At 45.0% G+C, this 17,681-nt stretch overlaps 1 pseudogene; it reads right to left on the bottom strand.

Annotated features, from left to right (window-relative positions):
- LOC139276834 (zinc finger protein 585B-like) overlaps window positions 1-17,681 on the bottom strand; it is an 81,799-nt pseudogene that overhangs the window by 9,164 nt on the left and 54,954 nt on the right.

Genomic DNA, 17,681 nt, shown 5'->3' on the forward strand with positions numbered 1-17,681 from the left:
TTAACATGCTTACCCCTACAATATGGAGACTTTTTGCTGTTGGATGGTAGGGCACGTACAGCCTATGGAGTTGGGGGCCATAAAATGGAAATTAAAAAGGACAACACCGGTACTTATAGGGCTGGGTCCACATGAACTAACCACGCCGGTCTGGATAGGCCCAGTAGATCAACCCCTTTTGGGAATGGACGTTCTAATCCAAATAGATTCATCGTTGCATTTCGAGGATGGTAAGGTAACATGGTCAATTAGAACTTTGAAGAAAGAAGAATTGAAGGAACACCCGATATGGGCTAAAGATAAGAACGATTGTGGCCTACTCCAGATGGAGCCTGCGTCATTTACCGGGACCAAGCCTCCATGCACTAAACAGTATCCCATCAATCCAACTGCCATCGCGGGAATCTTACCGGTTATTCAGCAATTGGAGAAACAAGGGGTGTTTATTAAAATGCATAGCTCCTCCAATAGCCTCGTGCGGCCGGTACAGAAATCTAATGAGACTTGGCATTTGACTGTCGATTATAGGAAAGCTAACCAGTGTAATGATCAAAAAGCTCCTTTGGTCGCAGATCCCTCCACCATTTTTAATGCCCTCAAACCGGAACATAAATATTTCTCGGTTATAGACATGGCCAACGGATTTTGGTCGGTGCCTCTGGCACCGGAAGTTCGACAGTGGTTTGCTTTCACTGTCCAAGGACAACAGTATACTTGGACCCGGTTACCGCAGGGTTTCCACAACAGCCCTACGGTATTCCACATGGCTTTATAAAGCCATTTGCGAGAATTACCTTCCCTGTCATCCACAGTCATCCAATATGTAGACGATATCCTGCTAGCTTCAAACACGGAAGAACAGCATGAACAAGATTTATGAGCTTTGCTGGACCACCTTCGGCTGAAAGGACATAAAGCCAGCATCGACAAAGCACAAATATCCCAAGAAGAGGTTGTATACCTGGGACAAAAGATTTTACAAGGAAAGAGAGAACTTACCCAGGATAGAACTGCAGCCATTCGGGCTGCTAAAAAACCCACCACTATTCAGGAACTAAGGTCTTTTTTGGGATTGTGTAACTTTAACAGAAATTGGATTGACTCCTTCACACAGCTTGCTCAGCCATTGAATGATATTTTAAAGGGGAAATGTGCCTCTAAAGAAGCCATCACCCTCACTAAGGAACAGCAAGAGGCCTTTCTGAGTTTGAAAAAGGCTTTGTGTTCGGCACCAGCTCTGGGAATCCCCGACAGTGGTAAGCCATTTACCCTGTTTGTCCATGAGAAAGAAGGATATATGACAGCTATACTGACACAAGAACGTGGGGATCGGCAAAGACCTATTGGCTATTATTCGGCAAAACTGGATGCGGTAGCCCTCAGATGGGGAAATTGCCTAAGGGCCATGGAAGCTACATGTCGAGCGGTAATGACCACTGCGGGTCTAGTCCTCGACCAAAAGCTGACTGTCAAGTGTCCCCACGCCGTACATGCTTTGCTGTCTATGAATAGAATGTCTCAGGTGACGGCAGCTAGATGGACCCGCTGGACAGCAGTTTTGGAAGCTCCTAATCTCCATATCGTCCGGGCCAGCCCGGTTAATCCCGCAACTATGCTCCCGATGTCAGAAGCGAGGGAGCAAGAGGGGGGAGAATGTGAAGAGCATGACTGTGTGGAGATTTTAAAAGAAACAGAAGAAGCAGCCTTAGCAGCAGAGGAGCCTCTACACAACCCAGACCTCATCCTGTTTACAGATGGTTCCTCCTTTGTGGACAATGGTACCAGAAAAGCAGGATGGGCAGTTACAACCTTATATGAGGTAGTGGCAAAAGGATGTTTACCCTCAGGAACGTCAGCACAACAGGCCGAGTTATGGGCCCTGTCAGAAGCATGTCGAATAGCAGAAGGACAGACAGCTAATGTCTACACAGATTCGCGTTATGCTTTTGGAGTCGCTCACGACTTTGGTCTGTTATGGCGGAAAAGAGGATTCCTCACTGCTGCTGGTACACCTATCCGAAATGGAAAAGAAGTTCTAGACTTACTGGAGGCCATACAATTACCTCAGGAAGTGTCCATCCTGAAGTGTAAAGCCCATACCAAGGAAAATACCACAGAAGCACAGGGAAATGCCCTAGCCGACCAGGCAGCTAAAGATGCCGCCTCACAGGGCGTTCCCTCAGAAGAACCAACACAGATGTGCAGATTGAAAGCACTCAGGACTCTGACACGAGACCTTCGAACAATGCAAGGCGCGTGCTCCCGAGAGGAAAAATGGACATGGATTGAGGCAGGAATTAAGCTATGCGAAGATGGTGTCTGGAGACAAAGAGCTACCGACAAGCCAGTCGTGCCTATGCCTTTTTTAGCCCAACAGATCCACTCGTGGGGGCACTTGGCCTCACAACAGATGACCGCACGGTTCTAGAAAAGCTGGTGGGGTCGGGGATTTAAAAAACATGCCCAGCTGGTAATAGACTGCTGTGTGGTCTGCCAGAAAAATAATTCTGGACCCATCACGGTAATGCCCCAACTGAGGCCCCCTGCCCCTGTCGGACCATTCCAGCATCTGCAGGTTGATTATATATCTCTTCCTTCATGCCAAGGATACACTAACATTCTTGTTAAGAAAGCAAATGGCATGTTGGCCTTCATAGCAAGGGGATTTGAGTACAGGGGCAGGGAGGTGTTGCTACAGTTGTACAGGGCCTTGGTGAGGCCACACCTGGAGTATTGTGTACAGTTTTGGTCTCTTAACCTGAGGAAGGACATTCTTGCTATTGAGGGAGTGCAGCAAAGGTTCACCAGACTGATTCCCGGGATGGCGGGACTGACCGATCAAGAAAGACTGGATCAACTGGGCTTGTATTCACTGGAGTTCAGAAGAATGAGAGGGGACCTCATAGAAACATTTAAAATTCTGACGGGGTTAGACAGGTTAGATGCAGGAAGAATGTTCCCAATGTTGGGGAAGTCCAGAACCAGGGGACACAGTCTAAGGATAAGGGGTAAGCCATTTAGGACCGAGATGAGGAGGAATTTCTTCACCCAGAGAGTGGTGAATCTGTGGAATTCTCTACCACAGAAAGTTGTTGAGGCCAGTTCACTGAATATATTCAAAAAGGAGTTAGATGAAGTCCTTACTACTAGGGGAATCAAGGGGTATGGTGAGAAAGCAGGAATGGGGTACTGAAGTTGCATGTTCAGCCATGAACTCATTGAATGGCGGTGCAGGCTAGAAGGGCCGAATGGCCTACTCCTGCACCTATTTTCTATGTTTCTATGTTTCTATGTTTGTCATGGTCGACAGATTCTCTAGATGGGTAGAAGCTGTCCCAACGAAAAGAGCCACAGTCAATCACACTGTAAAGGTCTTGTGTAAGGATTACATTCCCTGATGGGGAGTCCCGAGTAGCATTGACTCAGATCAGGGAACACACTTCACAGGTGCTGTCTGCCAAGAAGTCTGTAGGTTACTGAACATTATGTGGGATTTACACTGTCCTTATCATCCACAATCATCAGGACAAGTAGAACGAATGAATCGAACTCTGAAACAACAGCTTGCCAAATATCACCAAGCAGGAACACCATGGCCCCAGGCACTACCAATAGTGCTATGTAGTATTAGGGCAACCCCGAACAGAACTACAGGTCGAAGCCCATTTGAAATTATAACAGGAAGACCCATGTCGCTGCCAGGAACTATCGATTTACGGAAAGCTGATGTTCACTTAATGAGTGACACTTTGTTATCATACTGTCAGAACCTAACCAATGCTATTAGTTCTGTTTCCCGACAGGTATCGGCAGCTTGGGGTAATCCACCCGAAGGAGGACACGACATCATCCCGGGAGTCTGGGTGTATGTGAAAAAGTTGCATAAAGAACCTTTGGGTGCCAAGTTGGAGGGACCTTATCAAGTGTTATTGACCACCCAGGCAGCTGTTAAAGTCCAAGGAAAGAAAGCCTGGATCCACGCTTCACACGTTAAACGAGCATCCGTAACTGAAGCTGAAATCTAATAAGGACAATTACTTTTTGAGAAAATGTATAAATTCACTGTATTATTGATTGTAGGTATTCTAGGCATAGGCCTACTTCTTACTAGCCGACCCTCTGCACCAAAGGGAAATAGTAGGGTAGCAAGGGAATTACATGTAAATACCTTTTTATATATGTCATACATTTATGCCAAACAAGGTAACATTTCTAGTTGTTGGGTGTGTGCGCATATTCCTATTCACTCAAAAGGAGGGATTCCCTTGAGGCCAGTTCCCTTGAATATCTCGGAAATGGCTGAGTGGATAATTAATCAAAACAAAACAGGCAATGCGTTTCAGGATACGGAAAACTGCGCACGTAAATGGAAGTCAGTAGGTTACAATCTGACTACCTTTGAAGGGGGATACCAACCGTGGCCCCCATTTTTTGTTATCACTAATACAACGGGGGTAGGAAGACCGGGGGAATCGGTCTGTCTGATTAGAAGCATCAAAGGAGGCCAAAATATGGGGTATAGTAACTGCTCCCGGAATTATAATATAATCAAGCCACGGAACCGTCCAAACTGGGCCGATGTGGGAATTCTTAACGTAACGAGGATTCTGAATAAAACAGATGGAAAAGCCTGGTCAGGCCCCGGAGTGTTGCTGACAAAGAAACAGCTAACCTTCATTGCATATAATGGCACATATTGGGTGTGTGGCCACAAGGCCTACCCTTGGTTGCCCCAAAATTGGACGGGATCCTGCTATTTAGCCTACATTGTGCCTTATATGTATCATATAAAGTCACTGTCGGAACATTTACACCGTCCTAAGAGAGCTATCACAGAAACAGAGAGGTTCCTTTGCCATTCTGATCCCCGGGTATGGGACCACCAGACTGGCAAGGGAATCTATTAACATGGCATCCGTTGTGGAACGGGTAGCCAATGATACCTCAGAGGCTCTAGTTAAAATCAATGCAGAAATGGTAGCAATCTGCACAGTAGCCATACAGAATAGATTGGCCCTTGATTACATCCTGGCTGAAAAGGGAGGTACTTGCGCCCTACTCGGAACTGAGTGTTGCACATATATCCCAGATAGCTCCGAAGAAATTACCCACTTAGCGGAGCATATCCAAAAGGAGGTAGAAAAACTTAAGCAACCCCCATCATCCACTTTGTGGAGTGGAGCCACTGAATGGCTAGGTTCAATAGGAACTTCATTGGTGGAAGGTTTAATTCTATTTGTTGTAATTGTTTTACTTTTATATTGTTTGTTTATGTTGATTAAATGTTGTTGCAACCAGGCGGCTGTAGCTGCTGTCCCGCAGGTGAGACATCTTGCAGGTCCCAGCAGACCGTCTGTACGTGGCACAGGGGTATATTATGCTTAAGGGAAGGTTGTTTACTGGTTGAACTAAGATATTGATTTGGATTAAATTGGAATAAGGTTAATTAACCTACTACCACCAGACTTCCATTGTGGCCACGATGGAACTCGGGTTGGTGTAAATTTGTGTGGAAGCTACTAGTCCGGACATGTGGCGAAACATATCAACAAATTTTAGAAGGAAACTCAATTAACATGTATGAAATTATTTTGTAGAATGTTTAACCAGTGACACCTGATGTTTTATGATTCAGTTTGTGAAAGAATCAAAGGGGGGATTGATAGAGAATTCAAACAGGCTGCATTTAGACAGGCTGTGAAAATTCACAAACAAGTCAGAGATGCTACGTGAGTGGGAGCATGTTGCATTAAGTCATCAATCAACTTGACATTTGAGGACCTTTGGGTAGCGAGCCAATTAAAAGGTTAAAAGACTATTAATTGAGCCAATAAGGTCAAAGAAGGCGAGTTCTTTTCCGTAAATTGATCCAGGTATAAGGACAGCCATTTTGACCATGTGGTCTCAGAAGGACAAAGACCTGGCTTAAAGCCAAGAGCTTGTTGCTGTCTGCCAAAATAAAGTGACATTAAAACTATAATTGGAGTTCGTATTTCATTGGAAATTAATAGATCTAACACCGCCTAATAAGGATATCCTTCAGTTCCTCCTTCTCACTAGACCCTCAGTCCCCTAGTACTTTCGGAAGGTTATTTGTGTCTTCCTTCGTGAAGACAGAACCAAAGTATTTGTTCAATTGGTCTGCTATTTCTTTGTTCCCCATTATAAATTCACCTGAATCTGACTGCAAGGGACCTACTGATCTTTTTCTCTTCACATATCTATAGAAGCTTTTGCAGTCAGTTTTTATGTTCCCGGCAAGCTTCTTCTCGTACTCTATTTTCCCCCTCTTAATTAAACCCTTTGTCCTCCTATGCTGAATTCTAAATTTCTCCCAGTGCTCAGGTTTGCTGCTTTTTCTGGCCAATTTATATGCCTCTTCCTTGGATTTCCCTTGTTAGCCACGGTTGAGCCACCTTCCCCATTTTATTTTTACTCCAGACAGGGATGTACAATTGCATGTGATCTTTAAATGTTTGCCATTGCCTATCCACCTTCAACCCTTTAAGTATCATTTGCCAGTCTATTCTAGCCAATTTACGCCTCAAACCATCGAAGTTACCTTTCCTTAAGTTCAGGACCCTATTTTCTGAATTAACTGTATTACTCTCCATCTTAATAAAGAATTCTACCATGCTATGGTGTCTCTTCTCCAAGGGGCCTCGCACAACAAGAGTGCTAATTAGTCCTTTTTCATTACATATCACCCAGTCTAGGATGGGCAGCTCCCTAGTTGGTTTCTCGACATATTGGTCTAGAAAACCATCCCTAATACACCCCAGGAAATCCTCCTCCACCGCATTGCTACCAGTTTGTTTAACCCAATCAATATGTAGATTAAAGTCGCCCATGTTAACTGCTGAACCTTTATTGCATGCATCCCTAATTTCTTGTTTGATGCTGTCCCCAACCTCACTACTACTGTTTGGTGATCTGTACACAACTCCCACTAGCGTTTTCTGCCCTTTGGTATTCCGTAACTCCACCCATACCGATTCCACGTCATCCAGGCTAATGTCCCTTCTTACTATTGCATTAATTTCCTCTTTAACCAGCAACGCCACCCCACCTCCTTTTCCTTTCTGTCTATCCTTCCTAATTGTTGAATACCCCTGAATGTTGAGTTCCCAGCCTTGGTCACCCTGGAGCCATGTCTCCGTGATGCCAATTACATCATATCCGTTAACTGCTATCTGCGCAGTTAATTCGTCCACCTTATTCCGAATACAAAAAAGGAGTTTGGCTGTGCTTGATGGTATATACCCAAATGCAAGGAATATAGTAAATAAGGCAGATAAGCTGACGGCACAGATAGTATGATATCTTAGCGATTACTGAAACATGGCTTTAAGAGCAGGAATGGCAGCTCAATGTTCCTGGTTACGGGGTTTTGAGACGAGGTAAAAAAGGAGGGGCTGGCAATATTGATTAAAGAAACAAATCCAGCTGTGAAGAGGAATGATATGTTGGAAGAATCATCAAACGAGGCCATTTGGGTTGAACTAAAGAACAAAAATTGCCGATCACACTGCTGGGAGTGTACTATAGACCCCCAAACAGTCAGAGGGAGATAGAAAAGCAAATATGTAGGCAAATTTCTGACAAGTGTAAAAACAATAGGGCAGCAATAGTGGGGGATTTGAATGACCCCAATATTAACTGGGATACAATGAGTGTAAAAGGTAGAGATGGCACAGAATTTCTAAATTGCATTCAGGAGAACTTTTTTCACCAGTACGTAGTAAGTCCAACAAGAGAAGGGGGCAGTTCTGGACTTAGTGTTAGGGAATGAAGCTGGGCAGGTGGAAGGGGCATCAGTGGGAGAGCATTGTTGTGGTAGTGATCATAACTCAGTTAGTTTTAGCATAATTATGGATAAGGACAAAGAAGATACAGGAGTTAGGTTGTAAATTGGGGGAAGGATAATTTTACTCAAAGTGATTCAGCAAAAGTGGACTAGAATTAGCCACTTGAAGGTAAATCAGTGGCAGAGCAGTGGGAGGCATTCAAGAGGGAGGTTCATGGAGTTCAGGATAAACATGTTCCCACAAAGACAAAGGACTGCCAAATTTAGAACTCACTGGTGCCGACAGGGTAAGACAAGGCAAAAAAGGGAAGCTTATACATCAGACATCGAGAGCTCAATACTGCAGAAAGCCGAGAAGAGTACAGAAAGTGCAGGAATGAAATTAAATAGGAAATTAGGAATGCAAAGAGAGGGCATGAAAAAATACTGGCAAGTAGAATCAAAGAAAACCCAAAGATGTTTTATAATTACATAAAAAGCAAGAGGATAATTACAGAAAGTGCAGGGCCTATTAGGAACCAAAATGGTGATCTGTGTATGGAGGCGGAGGATGTGGGCAAGGTACTAAATGAATACCTTGAGGCTGTTTTCATAAAAGAGGATAATGCCGACGTTGAAGTTAAGGAGGAAGAGAGTGAAATATTGGACGGGATAAACATAGTGAGAGAGGAAGTATCATCTTCTTTGAAAATAAATAAATCGTCAGGACCGGATGAAATATATCCGAGGCTATTAAAAGAAGCAAGGGAGGAAATCGCAGAGGCTCTGACCATCATTTTCCAATTCTCTCTGGCTGCAGGAATGGTGCCAGAGGACTGGAGAACTGCTAACATTGTACCATTGTTTACAAAGGGAGGAAGGGATAAACCGAGTAATTACAAGCCAGTTAGTTTAACCTCGGTGGTGGGCAAATTACTGGAATCAATTCTGAGGGTCAGTATTAACCTTCATTTAGACAGACACAGGTTAATCAAGGACAGTCAGCATGGATTTGTTAAGGGAAGGTCGTGTCTGACTAACTTGATTAAAGTTTTTGAGGAGGTAACAAGGAGGGTTGATGAGGGCAGTGCGTTTGATGGATTTCAGCAAGGCTTTTGACAAGGTCCACATGGCAGGCTGATTAGAAAAGTAAAAGCCCATGGGATCCTGGGGAGAGTGGAAATTGGATCCAACATTGGCTCAGTGGCAGGAAGCAAAGGGTAATGGTTGGGTGTGACTGGATGGCTGTATCCACTGGGGTTCCACAGGGCTCAGAAACATAGAAAATAGGTGGAGTAGGCCATTCGGCCCTTCTAGCCTGCACCGCCATTCAATGAGTTCATGGCTGAACATGCAACTTCAGTACCCCATTCCTGCTTTCTCACCATACTCCTTGATCCCCCTAGTAGTAAGGACTTCATCTAACTCCTTTTTGAATATATTTAGTGAATTGGCCTCAACAACTTTCTGTGGTAGAGAATTCCACAGGTTCACCACTCTCTGGGTGAAGAAATTCCTCCTCATCTCGGTCCTAAATGGCTTACCCCTTATCCTTAGACTGTGTCCCCTGGTTCTGGACTTCCCCAACATTGGGAACATTCTTCCTGCATCTAACCTGTCTAACCCCGTCAGATTTTTAAACATTTCTATGAGGTCCCCTCTCATTCTTCTGAACTCCAGTGAATACAAGCCCAGTTGATCCAGTCTTTCTTGATAGGTCAGTCCCGCCATCCCGGGAATCAGTCTGGTGAATCTTTGCTGCACTCCCTCAATAGCAAGAATGTCCTTCCTCAGGTTAGGAGACCAAAACTGTACACAATACTCCAGGTGTGGCCTCACCAAGGCCCTGTACAACTGTAGCAACACCTCCCTGCCCCTGTATTCAAATCCCCTCGCTATGAAGGCCAACATGCCGTTTGCTTTCTTAACCGCCTGCTGAACCTGCATGCCAACCTTCAATGACTGATGTACCATGACACCCAGGTCTCTTTGCACCTCCCCTTTTCCTAATCTATCACCATTCAGATAATAGTCTGTCTCTCTGTTTTTACCACCAAAGTGGATAACCTCACATTTATCCACATTATACTTCATCTGCCATGCATTTGCCCACTCACCTAACCTATCCAAGTCGCTCTGCAGCCTCATAGCATCCTCCTCGCAGCTCACACTGCCACCCAACTTAGTGTCATCCGCAAATTTGGAGATACTACATTTAATCCCCTCGTCTAAATCATTAATGTACAGTGTAAACAGCTGGGGCCCCAGCACAGAACCTTGCGGTACCCCATTCTGAAAAGTCCCCATTTACTCCTACTCTTTGCTTCCTGTCTGACAACCAGTTCTCAATCCATGTCAGCACACTACCCCCAATCCCATGTGCTTTAACTTTGCACATTAATCTCTTGTGTGGGACCTTGTCGAAAGCCTTCTGAAAGTCCAAATATACCACGTCAACTGGTTCTCCCTTGTCCACTCTACTGGAAACATCCTCAAAAAATTCCAGAAGATTTGTCAAGCATGATTTCCCTTTCACAAATCCATGCTCACTTGGACCTATCATATCACCTCGTTCCAAATGCACTGCTATGACATCCTTAATAATTGGTCACTTGCTTTTTGTAATGTGTATTAATGATTTAGGCTTAAATGTAGGGGGTATGATAATGAAGTTTGCGGATGATACTAAAACTGGCCGTGTGGTTGACAGTGAGGAGGAAAGCTGTCGACTGCAGGAAGATATCGATGCACTGGTGAGTTGGGCAGAACAGTGGCAAATGGAATTCAATCCGGAAAACTGTGAGGTAATGCATTTGGGGAGGGGCAACAAGGCAAGGGAAGGGAAATGGATTCATGAAGGGGAAATCATGTTTAACTAATTTACTGAAATTCTTTGAGGATATAACGAGCATGGTGGATAGAGGTGTACCGATGGATGTGGTGTATTTAGATTTCCAAAAGGCATTCGATAAGGTGCCACACAAAAGGTTACTGCAGAAGATAAAGGTACGCGGAGTCAGAGGAAATGTATTAGCATGGATAGAAAATTGGCTGGCTAACAGAAAGCAGAGAGTCAGGATAAATGGGTCCTTTTCAGGTTGGAAATCGGTGGTCAGTGGTGTGCCACAGGGATCGGTGCTGGGACCACAACTGTTTACAATATACATAGGTGACCTGGAAGAGGGGACAGAGTGTAGTGTAACAAAATTTGCAGATGACACAAAGATTAGTGGGAAAGTGGGTTGTGTAGAGGACAGAGAGAGGCTGAAAAGAGATTTAGATAGGTTAAGCGAATGGGCTAAGGTTTGGCAGATGGAATACAATGTCGGAAAATGTGAGGTCATCCACCTTGGGAAAAAAAAAACAGTAAAAGGGAATATTATTTGAATGGGGAGAAATTACAACATGCTGCAGTGCAGAGGGACCTGGGGGTCCTTGTGCATGAAACCCAAAAAGTTAGTTTGCAGGTGCAGCAGGTAATCAGGAAGGTGAATGGAATGTTGGCCTTCATTGCGAGAGGGATGGAGTACAAAAGCAGGGAGGTCCTGCTGCAACTGTACAGGGTATTGGTGAGGCCGCACCTGGAGTACTGCGTGCAGTTTTGGTCACCTTACTTAAGGAAGGATATACTAGCTTTGGAGGGGGTACAGAGACGATTCACTAGGCTGATTCCGGAGATGAGGGGGTTACCTTATGATGATAGATTGAGTAGACTGGGTCTTTACTTGTTGGAGTTCAGAAGGATGAGGGGTGATCTTAGCGAAACATTTAAAATAATGAAGGGGATAGACAGGATATCGGCAGAGAGGTTGTTTCCACTGGTCGGGGAGACTAGAACTGGGGGGCGCAGTCTCAAAATACGGGGGAGCCAATTTAAAACCGAGTTGAGAAGGAATTTCTTCTCCCAGAGGGTTGTGAATCTGTGGAATTCTCTGCCCAAGGAAGCAGTTGAGGCTAGCTCATTAAATATATTCAAATCACAGATAGATAGATTTTTAACCAATAAGTGAATTAAGGATTATGGGGAGCGGGCGGGTAAGTGGAGCTGTGTCCACGGCCAGATCAGCCATGATCTTGTTGAATGGCGGAGCAGGCTCGAGGGGCTAGATGGCCTACTCCTGTTCCTAATTCTTATGTTCTTATGTCATACACAATAAATGGGAGAATACTGAGAAGTGTAGAGGAACAAAGGGACCTTGGAGTGTATGTCCACAGATCCCTGAAGGTAGCAGGACAGGTAGATAAGGTGTTTAAGAAGGCATACTGAATACTTGCCTTTATTAGCCGAAGCACAGAATACTAGAGCAGGGAGGTTATGCTTGAACTGTATAAAACACTAAGTAGGCCACAGCTAGAGTACTGCGTGCAGTCCTGGTCACCACATTACAGGAAAGATGTGATTGCACGAGAGAGAGTAGAGAGGAGATTTACGAGGATGCTGCCAGGAATGGAGAATTTTAGCGATGAGGAAAGATTGGGTCGGCTGGGGTTGTTTTCTTTGGAACAGAAGACCCGAGGTTTGCATCCTAGGGTCTTGAGAGAAGTAGCAGCAGGGATAGTGGATGCATTGGTTGTAATTTACCAAAATTCCCTGGATTCTGGGGAGGTCCCGGCAGATTGGAAAACTGCAAATGTAACACCACTATTTAAAAAAGGAGACAGACAAAAAGCAGGAAACTATAGACCAGTTAGCCTAACATCTGTGGTCGGGAAAATGTTGGAGTCCATTATTAAAGAAGCAGTAGCAGGACATTCGGAAAGCAAAATTCGGTCAGGCAGAGTCAGCATGGATTTACTGAGGGGAAGTCATGTTTGACAAATTTGTTAGAATTATTGGAGGATGTAACTAACAGGGTGGATAAAGGGGAACCAGTGGATGTGGTGTATTTGACTTCCAGAAGGCATTTGACAAGGTGCCACATAAAAGGTTACTGCACAAGATAAAAGTTCACGGGGTTGGTGGTAATATATTAGCATGGAGAGGATGGGCTAACTAACAAAAAAAGTCAGGATAAATGGTGCATTCTTGGGTTGGCAACCAGTAACTAGTGGGGTGCTGCAGGGATCAGTGCTGGGACCCCAACTATTTACAATCTATATTAACGACTTGGATGAAAGGACCAAGTGTAACGTAGCCAAGTTTGCTGCCGTGTAAAGAGGACACAAAAAACCTGCAAAAGGACATAGACAGGTTAAGTGAGTGGGCAAAAATTTGGCAGATGGAGTATAATGTTGGAAAGTGAGAGGTATGTACTTTGGCAGAAAAAAAAATCGAAGAGCAAGTTATTACTTAAATGGAGAAAGATTGCAAAGTGCTGCAGTACAGCGGGACCTGGGGGGTCCTGGTGCATGAAACACAAAAGGTCAGTATGCAGGTACAGCAAGTGATCAGGAAAGCCAATGGAATCTTGGCCTTCATTGCAAAGGGGATGGAGTATAAAAGCAGAGAAATCTTGTTACAGTTATATAGGGTATTGGTGAGGCCACACCTGGAATACTGCGTGCAGTTTTGGTTTCCATATTTACAAAAGGATATACTTGCTTTGGAGGCAGTTCAGAGAAGGTTCACTCGGTTGATTCCAGAGATGAGGGGGTTGATTTATGAGGAAAGGTTGAGTAGGTTGGGCTTCTACTCATTGGAATTCAGAAGAATGAGAGGTGACCTTATTGAAATGTATAAGATTATGAGGGGGCTCGACAAGGTGGCTGCAGAGAGGATGTTTCCACTGATAGGGGAGACTAGAACTAGGGGGAATAATATTAGAATAGAAACATAGAAAATAGGTGCAGGAGTAGGACATTTGGCCCTTCGAGCCTGCGCCGCCATTCAATAAGATCATGGCTGATCATTCTCTCAGTACCCCTTTCCTGCTTTCTCTCCATACCCCTCGATCCCCTTAGCCGTAAGGGCCATATCTAACTCCCTCTTGAATATATCCAATGAACTGGCATTAACAACTCTCTGCGGCAGGGAATTCCACAGGTCAACAACTCTCTGAGTGAAGATGTTTCTCCTCATCTCAGTCCTAAATGGCCTACCCCTTATCCTAAGACTATGTCCCCTGGTTCTGGACTTCAACATCAGGAACATTCTTCCTGCATAGAACCTGTCCAGTCCCGTCAGAATCTTATACGTTTCTATGAGATCCCCTCTCATCCTTCTAAACTCCAGTGAATAAAGGCCCAGTTGATCCAGTCTCTTCTCACATGACAGCCCAACCATCCCTGGAATCAGTCTGGTGAACCTTCGCTGCACTCTCTCAATAGCAAGAACGTCCTTCCTCAGATTAGGAGACCAAAACTGAACACAATATTCCAGGTGATGCCTCACTAAGGCCCCGTACAACTGCAGTAAGATCTCCGTGCTCCTATACTCAAATCCCCTAGCTATGAAGGCCAACACACCATTTGCCTTCTTCACCGCCTGCTGTACCTGCATGCCAACTTTCAATGACTGATGAACCATGACACCCAGGTCTTGTTGCACCTCCCCTTTTCCTAATCTGTCGCCATTCAGATAATATTCTGCCTTCGTGTTTTTGCCCCCAAAGTGGATAACCTCACATTTGTCCACATTATACTGTATCTGCCATGCATTTGCCCACTCACCTAACCTGTCCAAGTCACCCTGCAGCCTCTTAGCATCCCCCTCACAGCTCACACCGCCACCCAGTTTAGTGTTTGCAAACTTGAAGATATTACACTCAATTCCTTCATCTAAATCGTTCATGTATATTGTATATTGTAAAGAGCTGGGGTCCCAGCACTGAGCCCTGCGGCACTCCACTAGTCACTGCCTGCCATTCTGAAAAGGACCCGTTTATCCCGACTCTCTGCTTCCTGTCTGCCAACCAGTTCTCTATCTGCGTCAGTACATCACCCCCAGTACCATGCACTTTGATTTTGCACAACAATCTCTTGTGCATAAGGGGCTGCCTATTTAAAACTGAGATGAGGAGGAATTTCTTCTCTCAGAGGGTTGTAAATCTGTGGAATTCGCTGCCTGAGAGCTGTGGAAGCTGGGTCCTTGAATAAATTTAAGACAGAGATAGATAATTTCTCAACTGATAAGGGAATAAGAGGTTCTGGGGTGCAGGGAAGTGGACCCGAGTCCATGATCGGATCAGCTATGATCGTATTAAATGGCGGAGCAGGCTTGAGGAACCGTATGGCCTACTCCTGCTATTTCTTACGTTATGTAGAAGAGACTAAGGGGAGATTTAATGGAAGTGTATAAAATTATGAGGGGCCTAGATAGAGTGGCTAGGAAGGACCTATTTCCCTGAGCAGAAGGGTCAATAACCAAGGGGCATAGATTTGAAGTAGTTGGTAGGAGCAGGAGAGATGAGGAACAAAATTTCACCCAGAGGGTGGTGGAGGGCTGGAACTCAGTGCCTGAAAGGGTGATCAAGGCCAAACCCTTCATCATGGTTAGAAAGTACTTAGATGTGCACTTAAAGTGGCGTAACCTACTGGGCCACGGACCAAGAGCTGGAAAGTGGGATGAGTTTGGGTAACTCTTTTTTGACCGGCACAGACACGATGGGCCTAATGGCCTCCTTCTGAGTCGTAATCTTTCAATGATTCTAAATATTTATCCAATTCCCTTCGAAAGTTAATATTGAATCTGCTTCCACCACTTCAGGCAGTGCCTTCCAGGTCATAACAACTTACGGCGTAAATATTTTTTCCCTCATGTCGCCTCTGGCTCTTTTGAAAAGTACCTTTAATCTGAGTCCTCTGGTTACCGACCCTTCTGACACTGGAACCAGTTTCTCCTCATTGACAGTCCACTTGGCACTGAAGTCTCAAACTCATAACAGGAACTGCAGGGAAACAGATTACTGACAAATGTTAAACGGTTTTGTTGATTAAAAATTTCAATTTAACTTTTAAAAGTTACGTTGTTAAACAGAGGTTCACACTGACTCACCCGACTGGCCAACTCAAGATCCACTCCTTTAGCGATTGGTTACAGTAAATGCTACTACCTTGGTCCTCTGGCTTCGGCACTCTCTTGCTGTTTGTTGCCAGGGCAATCACTCACCACTCCCCCACATTATGCTGCCAGGTGAACAGTCTCTCCCCAGTGTGACTGCGTCGATGCGATTGCAGCTGGGATGGGAAATGTAATCCCTTCCCACAGTCTCCACATTCCCACGGTTTCTCCGTGGTGCGGGTGTCCTTGTGTCTCTCCAGGTTGGACGATCAGTCGAAGCTGCGTCCACACACACAACACGTGTACGGTTTCTCCCCGCTGTGAATGGTGATGTTTTCAGGCTGTGTAACTGGTTAAAGCTCTTTCCACAGTCAGTGCACTGGAACACTCTCACTCGGGTGTGTGTGTCTCGGGCCTTCTCCAGTCACACTGATGTTTGAAATCTTTCCCCACAGACAGAACAGACAAACATTTCTCCTTCCACATTGAAAGGACGCTGATATTGGGTCCCTGCTGAATGGAGTGTGTGATGTGGATGTGAAGGCTGTGAGTTTGCGGCCTGTAAATGCTGCCCCCCTTCTCTCACAGCCTGGAAGAAGAGTTTACAAAAGCCCTGACTGTGAGCCCAGGATAGAAACTCACAACATTCTCTCCTCCTGGTTCCTGGGCCAGGCAAAGGCCGCGCATGCGCCCTGCGGGATGGTCACGGCTGGGAACTCAACATCCAGGGGTATTCAACATTCAGGAAGGATAGAATAAAAGGAAAAGGAGGTGGGGCAGCATTGCTGGTTAAAGAAGAGATTAATGCAATAGTTAGGAAAGACATTAGCTTGGATGATGTGGAATCTATATGGGTAGAGCTGCAGAACACCAAAGGGCAAAAAACGTTAGTGGGAGTTGTGTACAGACCTCCAAACAGTAGTAGTGATGTTGGGGGGGGGCATCAAACAGGAAATTATGGGTGCATGCAATAAAGGTGCAGCAGTTATAATGGGTGACTTTAATATGCACATAGATTGGGCTAGCCAAACTGGAAGCAATACGGTGGAGGAGGATTTCCTGGAGTGCATAAGGGATGGTTTTCTAGACCAATATGTCGAGGAACCAACTAGGGGGGAGGCCATCTTAGACTGGGTGTTGTGTAATGAGAGAGGACTAATTAGCAATCTCATTGTGCAAGGCCCCTTGGGGAAGAGTGACCATAATATGGTGGAATTCTGCATTAGGATGGAGAATGATACAGTTAATTCAGAGACCATGGTCCAGAACTTAAAGAAGGATAACTTTGAAGGTATGAGGCGTAAATTGGCTAGGATAGATTGGCGAATGATACTTAAGGGGTTAACTGTGGATGGGCAATGGCAGACATTTAGAGACCGCATGGATGAATTACAATTGTACATTCCTGTCTGGCGTAAAAATAAAAAAGGTAGGGTGGCTCAACCGTGGCTATCTAGGGAAATCAGGGATAGTATTAAAGCCAAGGAAGTGGCATACAAATTGGCCAGAAATAGCAGCGAACCTGGGGACTGGGAGAAATTTAGAACTCAGCAGAGGAGGACAAAGGGTTTGATTAGGGCAGGGAAAATGGAGTACGAGAAGAAGCTTGCAGGGAACATTAAGGCGGATTGCAAAAGTTTCTATAGGTATGTAAAGAGAAAAAGGTTAGTAAAGACAAACGTAGGTCCCCTGCAGTCAGAATCAGGGGAAGTCATAACGGGGAACAAAGAAATGGCAGACCAATTGAACAAGTACTTTGGTTCAGTATTCACTAAGGAGGACACAAACAACCTTCCGGATATAAAAGGGGTCAGAGGGTCTAGTAGGGAGGAGGAACTGAGGGAAATCTTTATTAGTCGGGAAATTGTGTTGGGGAAATTGATGGGATTGAAGGCCGATAAATCCCCAGGGCCTGATGGACTGCATCCCAGAGTACTTAAGGAGGTGGCCGTGGAA

This window comes from Pristiophorus japonicus, chromosome 12 (assembly GCF_044704955.1).
Source record: "Pristiophorus japonicus isolate sPriJap1 chromosome 12, sPriJap1.hap1, whole genome shotgun sequence".
Taxonomy (NCBI): Eukaryota; Metazoa; Chordata; class Chondrichthyes; family Pristiophoridae; genus Pristiophorus; species Pristiophorus japonicus.